At 38.4% G+C, this 16,996-nt stretch overlaps 1 protein-coding gene across 3 annotated transcripts in view; it reads right to left on the bottom strand.

Annotated features, from left to right (window-relative positions):
- The window catches only part of CSTPP1 (centriolar satellite-associated tubulin polyglutamylase complex regulator 1), a 194,572-nt gene that overhangs the window by 148,229 nt on the left and 29,347 nt on the right, over positions 1-16,996 (bottom strand). The window contains exon 2 of one of the 3 annotated variants that reach the window (XM_047690263.1): positions 913-1,042. The exons of the other annotated variants lie outside the window; for them this stretch is intronic. The gene's annotated coding sequence lies outside the window, so the exon portion shown is untranslated. The remainder of the gene's footprint in view (positions 1-912; positions 1,043-16,996) is intronic. 3 annotated transcript variants of the gene reach the window in all.

Raw genomic sequence — 16,996 nt, 5'->3', positions numbered from 1 at the left:
GTACTTTTGTCCTCCTGGGGGTGGGAAAGAGGAGAAATTTTCTGGAAAATGACTTTGCACCAAAAAAAAAAAAAAAAAAAAAGGTCGGGGCATGGGGAAAGAAAGGAAGGAAGGAAGAAAGAAAAAGGACTATGTCTGTTTAACATTCATCTACCGATCTGATATTTATGGAGTTTAATAATATTATGCATAATAATGATAACAATAATGATACCAACTTGGAGCACCTGTACAACTTAGTGAACAGTATGCAAGATATTGTGCTCATTGTCTTAACATGCATCATAGTATTTAGTCTTTGCCACAATCCTATGATACATATGTATTTTGCATACCTCCATTTTACAAATGGGAGAACGAGATTTATAGAAGTAGCTTGCTCAAGATCACACAGCCAAGCTAGTGAGAAAAGCCAAGACTCAAACCAAGAACCCATGCTCCAAACACTATAGCATATTGCCTCATCATTAACACTTTGTGTAATCAATTTTCCAGTAAATATGATCTTTATTTCACACAAAGCACAGGGCAGGGGCATATGTTGATAGTAAAATCATCTAAGAAATATGGTCCATTTGTGTCTGTGTGAATGTGTGTGCGTGTGTGTGTGTGTGTGTGTGTGTGTACGCACACGTGCAGACCTGTCTTGTCCCTGTCTGCATAGGTGTGCATGCCAATCAGCATTTTGTGTGAAGTTAGAATTTGTCATTTAATTTCAAAGTTTCTTATAAAGAACCACTCCACCATGAAGTAGTCACCCCCCCATTCCTTGTTCACAATGTGGAAACAGAAAGCCCTAGTGCCCTTTTTATTTGTGGGTGAAGGGAAGCCACTAAGAAGAGCCAGAAAAAGCAGGGAAAAGTTCCTCCCTGCAGAGAATTTCCCACAAGCCAAGTGCGAGGAGCTCTAAGCGATACTCTCTGGTGCTTTCCTTCACCTGCAGCTCTTATCAGTCCAATGTTCCCACTGTGGGCACCACCCAACCCTGGAAAATCCTTGCAGTTTATCAAACTTCAATGAGACAGAAGTTCAAAGCTCTTGCCTGGCAATAAAACATGGAGAGTATCGTTTTATATTATTTTTTAAATGCAAAGGAATAGGCTTTAATTTATGTGAATGATTAAAGAATAAAAACAGCACACCTGCAGCCCCGAGGGCAAAGATACCTGGGCACCTTAGTTGCCCTCTTTGGAAAAGAAAAAACGTTTCAGATTGACTTTTCTTCTACTGCTTTGCTCTGATTCCTACAACAAACCCAGGATTAACTTTTCTAACATGTACCAATAAGGATCTATTGTTTTGAAATCCACATGAAGCCCCAAGGTCCCTGTCTTGCTCAGATAGCATCGCTCTCTGAGATAAGCACTTATAACTTCAACATGCTGCACTGAAAGATTTAAATGAAATATAAGTAACTCTGTATGATTGATCATTATATGAACCTCTCAAATAAAGGCCATGTGGATCAGAAACTTCTTGGTTCTGTGTAATGGCCTCCTGCTGATCATTTAATTTCTTTATACCATAGTCACTCCTGCTATAAAATGGGTATGATACCAGGAATGATATGACTAATAATAAACTATTTCTTTGGAAAATATTTGGTATATACAAAAAGTAACACATTAGTGATTATATTATTACGGCTACATACTGATTCTACAGTAATGACACAGCAATTTTTTGCAATGGTTAAGAACATGGGCTCTGGGACGCCTGGGTGGCTGAGTCATTAAGCGTCTGCCTTCAGCTCAGGCCATGATCCCAGGGTCCTGGGATCGAGCCCCGCATCGGGCTCCCTGCTTGGCAGGAAGTCTGCTTCTCCTTTCTCCCACTCCTCCTGCTAGTGTTCCTGCTCTCCTTGCTGTCTCTCTCTCTGTCAAATAAATAAATGAAATCTTAAAAACAAAACAAACAAAAATGGAACATGGGCTCCGAAGTCAGGTTGATCTGGACTTGATTTCTAGATCTGGCACTAACGGTGTGACTTTAAGGAAGCTATTTAATCTCTTTGCCCTTTTCTATAAAATTGGGGGATAGTACCTACCACCTAAGCTTGTAGTGAGAATTAAAGAAAATAATGTATGTCATAATCCTGGCATAGGGCTTGGCACATAATTAAGTATGCGCTAAATATTAGCGATTATTTTTATTGTTGTTATTACTACAGTTGTTACTATGTACCACTCCCAGACATTGCAAAACTCAGAAGACAGTAGATTTTCAACGCTAATAATAACCACCAAGCAACCAATTTCCTATAGCCCCCCACTCACTTATTTAAATTTCTGCTCATGCAACCAAGGAGGTTTACAAATTATCTTCAGGGATTCCTAGGCTATATAAACTTTATACATACAGTAATATACCTAAGCATATGCCCATTTTGGTTATAACCTTTAAACTTGCAGGAAGCGTTCACTTATTAACTGCTAATTACTTAGGAGGCTCTAATTTACATGGGGAAAGTCCAGAACTATTTCTTTTTAACTCTCTTCCCAAGCATAAATACCATCAAAGTATTAACTTGTTTGTTTTGCAATCAAATAAAGGGTCCCATTTGGAAATTATTGCTTAAGGGGCCTAGAATTTCTACCTACATTAATTAGACCACTCATTTTGTTATTATTATTTAATACAGAGTCCCTATACTAGAATAAACAAGTCTCACCAGAAAAATATTCATATGAATTACTACGTGTGATATTAATAGACACATACAAGAGCACAGCAGTGTAAGCGAAAAGCATAGCATATACATATATTCAACTTGAAATCTGGCTTTTTCCTCCCTTGCCAGAGTCTTTCTGGGACACATTTTAGTCTTTGAAGCCTCTTGAAATTCAGATGCTGGCTGGCACAAATGTTGAATTAAATTAAGACTGTTCTCTGAGATAAGAAAAGTAACCCTGTTCACCAAACAACTTGTCATATAAAAACTGTTTAGAAGCTTCAAGATAATTTATAAGTCACTACCATGAATTGATTTGATTTGATCTTGTGAAGTACAAATAGATAGCTTACTGGTTTAAAAAGTTAATACATCTCCTCCATCTTTACACGTATGTCCTGATCCAGGGATATAGCATGTTCTGGTGAAATACTTTATTACCCACAGAAGACCATCTTTGATCTTAGACCACAGTAGACCAATTTCCTCTGACCAAAGGAGATGGGAAATGAGGAAAACCAGCACATGTAATCCTTACACAACTCAATGAGGTAAGTAATAGATTTTCTTGAAGCTCAGAGAGGTTAAAGAACCTGCTAAAATCTTAATAGATGGCTGATCCAGGATTTAAACATAGATTTTACTCCAAAGCCTATGTCCTTCCCCTATAACACACCACCTCTCAAAACAAAAACAAAAGCAAAACATAATAAGAAAAACCCAAAACCTTATAATGTGTCCCATTTTGTACTGTATTATCTAGAAATTGCTGGCTATCCATGTAAATACTAGAAAAGAAGCTTAAATTGGTAAACCAGACAGTTAAAAGTACTTAAATGATCTTTAAATTATAAAAAAAGTTTATTTCTAGTTAATCATGTAATTTTTTTTTTACACATGTAATTATTTTTAAAGATTCAAACAGTACAGAAAAAGTTAAAAACCAACCCCAGTTCCCATTGGTAACAGTTGTCAGTTTGGTAGGCATACTTTAAAAAAATATAGAAATACATAATGTGTGAGCTGCTTTTAGTTTTGTTTTAAAATAAATGACATATACTTTTTTCTGAGCCTTGCTTTTTTCGCTCAACCGTGCCGGGAAATCTTTTCTAAAATATGAAAACAAATTACCCTTGCAGTATTTCTCAATGGCAAATATTTCTCTACTGATAAATATTTAGGCTGTTTCCTTATTTTCATTATAGTAAACCTTGTTGTGTTGAATATTCTTATACGTTTCCTGTGCATATGTGAAAGAGTTTTGCTATGGAATTGGCATGCCACAGGATCCACATTATCTTTGTGGACTTTTTTCCAGTTTTATTAAGAAATAATTGTCAGGGCACCTGGGTGGCTCAGTGGGTTAGGCCACTGCCTTCGGCTCGGGTCATGGTCTCGGGGTCCTGCGATCGAGTCCCGAGTCAGGCTCTCTGCTCAGCGGGGAGCCTGCTTCTCTCTCTCTCTCTCTCTCTCTGCCTGCTTCTCTGTCTACTTGTGATCTCTGTCTGTCAAATAAATAAATAAAATCTTTAAAAAAAAAAAAAAGAAAGAAAGAATTGACAAACATCATCATATAAGCTCAAGACATATAGCATGATGGTTTGATTTACATATATTGTGAAATGATCGTCATAATAGGTTCTGCTAACATTCACCATACATATAAAGTAAAAAAAAAAAAAAGGAAGAAGAAAAAACATTTTTCTCCTTATGATGAGAACTCTTAGGATTTACTCTCTTAACCACTTTCCCATGTACCATACAGCAGTGGTAACTACAGTCCTTATGCTGTAGGTTACCTCCCCAGTACTCATTTATCTTATAACTGGAAATCCGCACCCTGCCTCCCTACCACCTTCCTCTAATTCCCTCTCCTCCTCTGCCTCTGACAATCACGTGTCTGATCTCTTCTTTAATGAGTTTTGGTTTTTGTTTGTTTGTTGTTTGTTTTTAGATTTCATATATAAGTGAAATCATACAGTATGTGTCTTTCTCTGACTTATTTCACTTAGCATAATGCCTTCAAGATCCATTCATGTAGGATTTCCTCATTTTTTGTGGCTGGATAATATTCCATTATATATATATACATATAACATATGTATTAATATGTACATATTAACATATAATGTATTTTTGCCCTAGGGGTACAGGTCTGTGAATCATCAGGCTTACACATTTCACAGCATTCACCATAGCACATACCCTCCCCAAAGTCCATAATCCAGCCACCCTATCCCTATCCCCCCACCCCCCAGCAACCCTCAGTTTGTTTCATGGGATTGAGAGTCTTTTATGGTTTGTCTCCCTCCCTATCCCATCTTGTTTCATTTTTTCCTTCCCTACCCCCTATGATCTGCCCCACGCCACCCTGCCTCTCAAATTCCTCATATCAGAGAGATCATATGATAATTGTCGTTCTCTGATTGACTTATTTCACTCAGCATAATACCCTTTAGTTCCAGTCACATTGTCGCAAATGACAAGATTCTGTTTCTTTTGATGGCTGCATAGTACTCCACTGTATATATATATATATACCACATCTTCTTTATCCATTCATCTGTTGATGGACATCTAGGCTCTTTCCATAGTTTGGCTATTGTGGACATTGCTGCTATAAACGTTTGGGTGCACGTGCCCCTTCAGATCACTACATTTTGTATCTTTAGGGTAAATACCCAGTAGTGTGATTGCTGGGTAATCACATTACTGGGTATTAGGGTAAATACCCAGTAGTGTGATTGCTGGGTAATCACATTACTGGGTATTAGTACCCAGTAGCTCTATTTTCAACGTTTTAAGGAATCTCCACACTGTTTTCCAGAATGGCTGCACCAGCTTGCATTCCCACCAACAGTGTAGGAGGGTTCCCCTTTCTCCACATCCTCACCAACACCTATTGTTTCCTGATTTGTTAATTTTAGCCATTCTGACTGGTGTGGCTGGTATCTCGTTATGGTTTTGATCTGCATTTCCCTGATACCCAGTGATGTTAACACACCACAACTTCTTTATCCATTCATCCATCGATGGACACTTAGGTTGTTTCCATGTCTTGACTATTGTAAATGATGCTGCACTGAACATTGAGGTGCAGATAGCTTTTCAATTTAGTGTTTTCATTTCCTTTGGATATATTCCCATAACTGGAATTGCTGGATCATATGGTTGTTCTATTTTTAATTTTTTAAATATCCTCCATACTGTTTTCCATAGTGGCTATACCAGTTCATAATCCCACCAGCAGTGCCCAAGGGTTCCCTTTTCTCCACATCTCCATGTTTACTTAGACACACACAATTGCTTTACAAAGGGTTGTTTCAATTTACATTCTTCCCAGCCGTAAGAATATCTGTTTTCACTCTCCTTGGTCTAAAACTTTGTAATTTTGCCAATTTAACATCTATAAAATAGCTTTTCACTGTTGTTTTAATTTTAGTCTTCTTACGTAGAAATAAAGTTAAGCATATTTTCGTGTTTCTTTGTAGCTCTTCCGTGAATAATCTGCTGGTATCTTTTGCCCCTTTTCCTCTCTGGTTGTTTTTTCTTCACTGATTTGTAGGGCTTTCTTCCTAATTTTATATATTTTGCAAATATATACAACTACCTTATGGCTCTTCTTCTAATTTGTTTGTGGCATTTTCATTGTATAGACATTTTAACTGTTGATACAGCTAGAAGTATTTTATTGTGACTTTTATGCTTTATGTATTGTTCAGACAGGCCCTCTCTACTCCAAGTATATAAACCGACTATCTTATATTTTTTTCTAATATGATCTTTAAGTAACTGTGTCCCTTACCAAATCACGAATTCACAGTTAACATAGAGAGCATAATAAAAAAAATTTAAAAAAAAATTTAAAACTTAGAGTAGAGAAAAATAAAGTTAAAGTGTTAACCCCGAATCAGGCCCCTTTAAACATTAACTAGCTCCAAATATGAAACAGCTGTATGTCAAGTTTAACTTTGGGCACTCAGAAAAAATTATAAGTGAATCACACATTGCATATGAATATCCTGATAAATATCCTTGATTTAAACACAGAAGTCTTCCCTCCTTTAATAGCTCTTGATCATTATGGGGTCTGCTTAATGGTAGTTAGACCTATAAATGTAATAATAACAACAGCTAACATTTATTAAGCTCTCTGTGCAAGGCAGTCTTCTAAGCATTTTTTAAAAGATTTTATTTATTTATTTGACAGACAGATCACAAGTAGGCAGAGAGGCAGGCAGAGAGAGAGGAGGGGAAGCAGGCTCCCTGCTGAGCAGAGAGCCCCATGCGGGGCTCGATTCCAGGACCCTGAGATCATGACCTGAGCCGAAGGCAGAGGCTTTAACCCACTGAGCCACCCAGGCACCCCAGTCTTCTAAGCATTTTATGGGCATTAATTCATTTAATTCTCACAACAGACTTATGAGATGGGTACTTTTATCTTCATTTTATAGATGAAAAAAGGAAGACTCAGATATGTAATTTACCTAAATGTTAATGGTCTGGTGAGTAGCAGAGACAGGATTTGAATCCAGGTCTATGGACAGAACTGCACTCTACTGCAGCCCTTAAAGAGCTATGCCATGAGGCACCCGGGTGGCTCAGTCAGTTAAACATCTGCCTTCGGCTCAGGTCATGATCCCGAAATCCTGGGATCGAGCCTAGCATCGGTTCCCTGCTCAGTGGGGAGTCTCCCTCTCCCTCTGCTCCTTCCCCTGCTTGGGCACTGTCTCTCTCAAATAAATAAATTATATATATATATATATATATATATATAAAGAGCTATGCCACACGACATATATCAAGTGGAATTTTCTAAGGACAGAGTTACAAATTAAGGAAAGATCGTTTACATTAATAGTTAATTATAAAACAGACAAAACTAATACAATGCATTTGGGCATCCAAACCACCACATTTCTGCTATCCAGCTAGTCAAACTTAAATGCTAAAAGACACACTGAGGGCAAACAAAGCATTACACATGTTAACATCACCTGTGACAACCAGAAAATAAGAAGTCACTAAAGATCTTTATGTAAAGTGGAGGACGAAAAACTGAAGTCCACTTCCCTCAACCAATAGAGGTATTATACAAGTTAACAGCTGTGCAAAGCTAGGTGCTTTGACATTCAAACAGTCTCCAGTCAGCCATTAATTCTTCCTTCTTCCTTTCTTCCTAAAACTGGTGATTTTTGATATTTTGGGGATGTCAATTAAGGCTCATTACTTAAATCCTATTTCTTCAGTATTTCTAGTCTAAGTCTCATAATATAGAATTAGTAGGTTGGAGTCTTGTAATTACAAGTGCCAGAAGCTACAGAAAAAAAAAAATTTTTTTAAAGGAGGATTTACAGAGATCCAAGCTCAAAGCACTCAGCTAGCTGACCATAACAAAATGTACTCCCTGAATGTCAGAGAAATCCCAAATGGCACTGAAGTGCCCCACAGCTACAATCTAGGGACACATGAAGACCCCAAGTAATAACCGTCATAATAATAGCTTTGCAAAAATAGTTATTCATAGAGCAGCATTGTGATCAAATCAACTCCATAAACAGTCATAAAACTATTTTCCAGAAGGCACCCCAGGTTAAATAAAACCCTATAAATTGACAAACATGGAATAAATCAAATGCCACTCCTAATGTCGTATCAGGTGGGGAAGTACTAATGTTACAAGGCAAGGGGCGCCTGTGAGGCACAGTCAGTTAAGTGTCTGACTCTTGATTTCACCTCAGGTTGTGATCTCAGGGTTGAGAGATCAAGCCCCATGTCAGGCTCCGAGCTCAGCGTGATGCGTGCTTGAGGTTCTCTCTCCTTCTCCCTCTGCCCCTCCTGCTCGTGCTCTCTCTCTCTAAAATAAATATATAAATCTTTTAAAAAAATTTTTTGTCTACAAGGCGAAAATTAATTGTGCTATGTGGTCAACAAAAGTTGTAGCCTTTGGGGAAAACCATGCCTTTACAAATTATTAACAATTATATTTGGTAACATACAATTAACCATGAATATACAGATTAGCGGTACTAATGCAACAGGGTACTAATGCAGTACCTTATCAATTACTTGTCATTTTATATTCAAACCATCTCACAAAAATTAGTAACTCTTATAACACTAACAGGACCTCATTTAGTCTAATAGTAGAAAGATACAGAAATGAGTTCTAATTTAAGATAGGTGAAAACTCACGGGCTTAGAATTCCTGATCTCTCCTTTCTGTTTGATACTGCCTCTGTATGAAGGTGGGGATTCTCTTTCAACCATGAGTCTCACGTGTCAAATCCCCACTCAGAACTATGTCTGCACCCTGCTTATGGGATATGGCTGTAATAATGCCCAATAATCCCTTTGAGTTTCTATTTTTGTTATGAAAGTAAAGATGCTACTGTAGGTATGTATAGAAGCTCCAGAGGCCTAGGCCAAAGTGCAAAAAAATCATGGGGTGAATGATTGGAACAGCAAAGGCTGGTCCAGCCCTAATTTAGTTCACATAGAAAACACATGCCAACACTCACCATAGCATCTAAATCACTAGTGTCAAACACCAAAATACCCTATAAAAATATACTTTGGGATCTATTTTACCAGACCAACATAATTTTTGACTCCTCATTCACGGCTACATTGCAATGTCCAAGACTACTTTTCCCGCCAGGCTCAAGTCAAATGCCACCTTCTCCGTGAAGCTTTCCCTGATTCTCTCTGACCCAGAAGCAATCTTCCTTTTCCTGAATTCCCTAACACCTATTTTAAATATCTCCAATGGCACTTTCTACCTTGATACAGAGTTATTTCTGTTATACATGTGTTATCTTCTTTGTTAGACTTCCGACTCCTCAGAGACTGAGAGTTGCCATGACTCATTTATCTTTTACCCCCTTTAACACTCAGGACCATTCAGTGTCTTCACATACCAGTCATTCAAATATTTACTGGATGAATACGTAAACCGTATCACTATTTATACACTGTGGTCCTATTCTTTATTCAACTCAACCGCTTCAGAACTGTGCCTCCCAGGTGGGAAACACTAAGTACCAAAACACATTCTGCTACAATATTAGGGTTCTGACAGGAAGCCACTTTTGTCCTGTTCTCAACCCCTCTTTCTGTTGCCTTTTTACTGTTCCTTCCCTCTATTCCAATGAGAAAGCACTTGCTCTGTCCATTGTTACTAAGGGCCTCATTATGTTCAAGGTAAAGTGAAAAAATGCATTTGGTGCAATTACCAGTTCCTCACAAATTTGGGGCTACTTGTCATTTCAACATCCAAGACTTGAATAAAAGAAAGTCCAAATTCTTTTCACTCCTAAGAACTATTTTCTTTTTTTCTTTTGAGACAAAATGGAAGCACACAGCACAGGAAGCAGTCCTCAGTAAGCCACCGTTCATAAACAGCTTTGCTGAAAGCGTAACAAAGGTTCTGTTGTGCTCTCGCATGGCAGGGCCAGTAAGCAGCAGGGGCAGATGAACTCTCTACGAAACAAAGGTTCTGTCTTCATGCAAATGTTTGCATTAATAAAAAATGAAGAAAAAGATATAGAAAATGCAGGCTAGCTGGACATAATAGGTCTCTAAACGGGAGGTTTTTCACATTTTTCAGGCGGAGTCAGCAGGTCTTTTAAAAACTCTGTCATTCTGAACATTTCACAGACATCACAAGAAAGACATGCAAATAACAGAAGCAAATCAAAGGACATCCCGCTGCTCTGCTGGCGCCTCCCTCATCCATGCCTGGTTTGTCATTTTCTGTTAACCCTAGTGCGGGCTGCTGTTTTGTTGGGGACGGAGTTCCTAGCCCGTGCGGCAGGACACGCTCAGCCAGCTGGCCCTGCACTGATGACATTACAATGCAAGCCATGTACCGCCACTCAGGGCCACGTGCTGCCAGGCAACACGTCCAATGTGGGTTTTTTACACACCCGGCTGGCAAGTCTGCATGGGAAAGAACCTCTACACTGACCACTTAATAAGAAAGGATATTCTTGAGTGTGACCATCACTGAGCCGTTCTCTGAAGATGGACTTACTGAGGACCAGATACACAAAACCAAAACCCTGTGAGGGGAGAGGTTTACCAAATACCTACGAAGGGCCAAGCTCTGTCTTATGTGCTCAACCTGTGTTGTCTCGTTTTGCATTCACAACCACCATTTAAGGTAGATACTTACTAGCCCCATTTTACACATGAGGAAACTGAGCCTTACAGGGGTTATAAAATTGCCCACGGTCACACAGCTAATAATGGCCAGCCAAGACTCAAAACTGCCTTATGGCAAATTCTGGTTCTTTCTACACATTTTCTCACCCTTCACTTCTAGGTCTCGTGACTGAAATCTAGTTGACGCTGAAAATATCACAATGACCATATTCACCCACTGCAAGGCCACTGAGGTGCCCCTCTTTCTCCATTTTCATCATTAAGAGTCTTTACCATTCATTTTTAAGAGTGAATGGTTTTTGTTTTCCTCAGGTTATGATAAGAATCTACATGAAGCTGAAAATACTTTCTCACAGAAAAATGGATATAATTTAATATGTTGTGCATAATTTAGAGGATTTGAGAACCTCCTACGGTTCATCTATAGCTCCCTGAAGAGTTTATGACCTACATGTCAAAAAAACAAAACAAAACCCAGAACCCACATCTTTCTTCCCAGGAGCACATGGTGGGCTTTCTTTCACGACAGCCCATCAAATCCCCTGACCCGAAAATTCCATTTCCTCCTTCATTTCCATTGAACACACTGTTCCTCTTCAACAGGACTTGAAATCGTTTAGGTCCTCCCACAGATTGTTCCATGGGCCTCTCTTGGTTGTACTAAACTTGGAACCAGTAGCCAATCACTTCATTACTATTCTCACCACTGTTCCTGAATTGCACAAGCTTAAGGAGTGGAAGGATTTTAAGATCATATCGTTTAACTACCATCATTTTATAGATAAAGAAATTGAAGGGGCGCCTTGCTGTCTCACTGGGGCGTCTGGCTGGCTCAGTTGGAAAAGCATGTGACTGGATCTTGGGGTTGTGAGTTTGAGCCCCACATGGGGTTGTAGAGATTACGTAAATAAATAAAACTTAAAAAAAAAAAAAGAAATTGAAGTCTTTCCTCATTCTTTTCATTCTTGATTCAATGACGGAAAGTACCTGGGCTTGCTCAAATGCAGTTCCGAAGTTCTCTCCATATTTCCATCTGTAACCATGTTGCCAAAGTTTTTCTTTGTACAAAGCAAGCAAAATAAGTCATGGCAAAACCAAATTATTCTCAAATACATTTTCATATTCCCTAAATGGACCTAACCTTCTAAATGGAATAGTCAAATTTTATCATTCAGGCTTCTTTTATTCTACTGATAGTCTATTCAAATCTCTGGTGCCAATCATAATCCAGGAAAAATTATAATTTTTTTCTTGAGCTATGATAAGTGATAATAGGTATTACAAAGAAAGTGTTACCCTTATTTATTATAATGGTTGGCTAGAAAATAATCCAAGTACTGAAAATCAGACTAGTGAATTATGCTGAAACCTTAATTTGGAGACAACCAAATGAGGCAATTACATGCCTTTATGATAAAGGCAGAAAAAGAATTTATTTTAGAAAAAGTAAAGAAAAAGTTCATTTCAGGAAAAAAAAAATGGCAAGCTTCAGCAGTACTGGAAACTTGGGAGAACCAAAACATAATCCTATCCTACAGATTTAAAAGAGCTGGTGGAGGGACACCTGGCTAGCTCAGTCAGAAGAGTGTGTGACTCTTGATCTCAGGGTTGTGAGTTCAAGCCCTACATTGGGTGTACAGATTACTTAAAAATAAAGTCTTAAAAAAAAAAAAAGCTGGTTGAATAAAAGCAGTTGTCTGTAGCACACAGGAGAGGAAGAAATGGGTAAATTGGGACAGGGTGGAAACAATTCCTCTCAACGTTTGCCTTGTTATGTATTTTTTGAACTAGTCAACACATATGCAATATGTACATGATGTATATTGCATATCAAGTATGTATGTATAAGCATATATTAATACTGTGTATGTGCACAGTTAAAAAGATTGCAGGTTGAGAAAATGTGGATCCTTTTCATTTTTTCTTTCTTTCATTTTTTTCTTTATTAAATAAACTCTATCCCCAACATGGGACTTGAACTCATGACCCTGAGATCAAGAGTTGCGTGCACCACTGACTGAGCCAGTCAGGTATCCCAGAGGATTCTTTTCTTTTAGTAGTAGTTTTATTGAGATTTAATTCACTTAACACAAAATTTTTAACATATACAATTCAACAGTTTTTAGTATGCTCAGAGAGTTGTGCGGGACACCTGGGTGGCTCAGGTGGTGAACTGTCTGCCTTCAGCTCAGGTCAAGATACCCAGGTCCTGGGATCAAGCCCCATGTTGGGCTCCCTGCTCAGCGTGGAGTCTGCTTCTCCCTCTCCCTCTGCCTCTCCCCCAATTTGTACTCTTGCTCTCTCTCAAATAAATATTTTAAGTGTCATGCAACCACCCCCACTACCTAATTTCTTCATTTCTTCAACCCTTCAAAACAAGTACCCATTTGCAGTCAGTTCCTATTCCCTCTTCTCCCAGCCCCTGGAAACTACTCACCTTTTTGTCTCTACTCATCTGTCTAGTCCGGACATTTTCTATAAATGAAATCACGTAATATGGCCTTTTGTAACTGGCTTCTTTCACTTAGCATTATGTTTTTGAGGTTCATTTCTATTGTGGTTTGGGTCAATACTTCATTCTTTTTCTTACTGAATACATTGCATTCTATGAGTTTACCAACTTTTGATTATCCATCCACCAGTTATATTCACCGTTTGGCTACTATGAACAATGTCGCTATGAATATTTATGTATAGATTCTTGTGTGGATGTTTTTCATTCTCATGGGCATATATTTAAGAGTGGAAGTGCCGATCATATGGTAACTGTATGTTTTATTGCCAAACTCTTTTTAAAAGTGGCTGCATTATTCTATAATCCTACCAGACATGTATGAAGGTGTAATTTCTCTACATCCTTGCCAATACTTGTTATCGCCCATCTTTTTTATTTTAGCCATCTTAGTGAGTTTGAATTAGTATCTCATGACTTCAAAGCATTTCTTTGGTGATTAATAATATTGAGCACATTTTCGTGTATTAGCCACGTGTATGTCTTCTACTGAGAAAGGCCTATTCAAATTCTTTGCCTACTGTTTCTTTTCTTTTTAAGTAATTTTTAAAAATAACTTCAGTATAGTGAACAGTGTTACATTAGCTTTACGTGTACAATATGGTGATTCAACACTTCCATATATCATCCTGTGCCCGTTCAAAGTGTCCTCCTTAATTCCATCACCCATTTAACCCATTCTTGCAGCCCCCTCCCCTCTGCTAACCATTGGTTTGTTCTCTATAGTTAAGAGTCTGTTTCTTGGGACGCCTGGGTGGCTCAGTTGGTTAAGCAGCTGCCTTCGGCTCAGGTCATGATCCCAGAGTCCTGGGATCGAGTCCTACATCGGGCTCCTTGTTCTGTGGGGAGCCTGCTTCTCCCTCTGCCTCTGCCTGCCACTCTGCCTGCCTGTGCTCGCTCTCTCTCTCTCTCTCTCTGACAAATAAATAAATAAAATCTTTAAAAAAAAAAAAGAGTCTGTTTCTTGATTTATCTCTCTTTTTTTCCCTTTGTTTTGTTTCTTAAATTCCACATATGAGTCAAATCATATGGTATTTGCCTTTCTCTCACTGACTTATTTTGGTTAGCATTATACTCTCTAGCTCTACCCATGCTGTTGCAAATGGCAAGATTTTATTCCCCTTCATGGCTGAATAATATTTCAGGGACAATGCAGATTGTTATAAGTGATACGTAATATTAATAAAGCATTTATACAATGGGACTTTGATTTCCTCAGAAATGAAAAAAACTAAAGTAAAAGGAACTAAAGACATTTGTAGATAAGAGACTTCCAAATTAAACCAGTATATCCCTTGTATTTTTGAGAGCTTTGTCTTTCCTCATTTTTCTTTTCTTTTTGGTTTACCCCTATTATTATTTTTTCAAAATTTAATGTAGTACTTTGTTTTGACATTATAAATTTATGTATGTATGTGTGTATGTATGTATGTATTTACTAAAGTAGCCTCCACACCCAAAGTGGGGCCTGAACTCACAATCCTAAGAGTCTCGTGCTCTATCAACTGAGCCAGCCAGGCACCCCTATAAATATTTCTTTATACAAACACTGCTGAACATAAAAATATGTCCCTAGAATTTTTCGTTTTCCTGGCCCAAATCACTGTGCTATCTCCTTACTAAAGATATATTCTCTTTGATTCCTTCCCTAATTCTCCCAATTTCCAGTGATCTCCTCTTTTTCCTGAACTCCTAATATTTATCATGTATTTATCATGTATCATCCATATATTTAGCACTTGACTGCATACTGACTCAGTGTGTCACACTTACTCATCTGTTATTGTCCTCAACTGCATTACAATACAATTGAGGATATTCCTTTATTTTTTTAATAATTATTTAATACCCAAGCATGGTCTTTGTCCTTGAGGAGCTTACCATCTATTTGGAGAAGCAGACATACAAATTAACAATTATAATACAGTATAATAATTGTTATGAAGGAGATATGTAAAAAGTATAAAGAGTAAGAGTGGCTTTGTTGCTTTGGATTAAGAGTTTAAAAGAAGGAGGAACACTGAAGCTGAGAAAGGATGCGGAAGAATTTACCATGTGAACAAGCTGAGGGAGGATATTCAGTAGAGACATAGCAGCACAGGCAGAAGGATGAAGATATTTTTCATATTTGCATGCTAGATCTGAAAAGCTAAAAATAGTTCAGTTTTGCTAAAAGATAAGTCTAGACAGCATCGTCATTATAAAGGGTCTTCTAAGAAGCACAGATTTGGGAGCACCTGGGTGGCTCAGTGGGTTAAGCCTCTGCCCTTTAGCTCAGGTCATGATCTCAGGGTTCTGGGATCAAGCCCTGCATTGGGCTCTCTACTCAGCAGGGAGCCTGCTTCCCCCACCTCTCTCTCTCTGCCTGCCTTTCTGCCTCCTTGTGATCTCTCTCTCTGTGTCCAAAAAAATAAATAAATAAAAGCACAGATTTGGGGAAACCACTGAAGGATTTTGAGCAAGAAAGTAACTACTACTTCTGAAAGATTACTGTGGCAGCACTGTAGAACTGGAGGGAGAAATGCACAGATACAAGTACAGAGGTATAGATACAAAACAAGCCACTGTTGAAAAAGTCCAGGCCAGAAATAACAAAGACCTGAATTAGGGAAGTAACAATGAGAATGACAGATCAAAACAAAAGAGGGATAGAATTTGGTCATTGATTGGGTATGAGAAAAGATGAGAGGGAGTTTAGGATGGTTTCTGGGTTCCTTTCTTGGGCATTTGGGAATACGATGACCCCATTTATTAAGATTAGATATAAGAGGAAGCCTCTGTCTTATATCCCTATGGGTCTTTTGCAGTATCAACCATAGTCCTGAGCACACACAGTCAATTTATTCTGTTGACTAACTGGCTGTATTGAAAAAAGACCACAGAGCCTTCTGCTTAATGATCTCAGTTGGTCACTCTCCTAAAGTTGGTATCAATCACCATGCATTGACACCAGAAAAGAAACTCTGGGCACAGGATCACTGGGGTGGGCTAATTTATCCAGGAAATAAAATTTAATAGGCAGTGCCTATGTGAATGTAAAGGGTGTATGTGTGTGCATGCCTGTGTTGGGGAGGAAAGGGGGGACAATTCATAATAGAAGACATCCATATATTTATATAATGTTGTGACAAAGACTACTAGCTGTTAACCCCAGTAACCTCTCACAAGAAGTGAACTGACCTCAGAAACATATTCCAGTTTTTACCTGGCCTCATGACCACTGGCATAAAGATCATATTTTCTCATTTTCTTATGTAACAAGACTTTAGTCATGTGACTAAGCTATAAAATATAAGCACAGTATTGTGTGGGTCTTCTAGAAAGTTTTTTTTTTTAAGATATTATTTATTTATTTGACAGAGAGATCACAAGTAGTCAGAGAGGCAGGCAGAGAGAGAGGGGGAAGCAGGCTCCCCACCGAGCAGAGAGCCCAATGCGGGGCTCAATCCCAGGGCCCTGAGATCATGACCTGAGCTGAAGGCAGAGTCTTAATGCACTGAGCCACCCAGGCGCCCATTCTAGAAAGTTTTTAAATGGGACTGATTCAGCTGAAAGATGTCCTTCATTTACCCCAGAGGACAACAGAGAGCTCCTTTAGTCCCCATGGATCATGAGGTAAAAGATGGAAACTCTGGATAAGATGTTGG

Source organism: Lutra lutra, chromosome 10, assembly GCF_902655055.1.
Source record: "Lutra lutra chromosome 10, mLutLut1.2, whole genome shotgun sequence".
NCBI lineage: Eukaryota > Metazoa > Chordata > Mammalia > Carnivora > Mustelidae > Lutra > Lutra lutra.
This window is presented reverse-complemented; position numbering and strand designations above follow the sequence as displayed.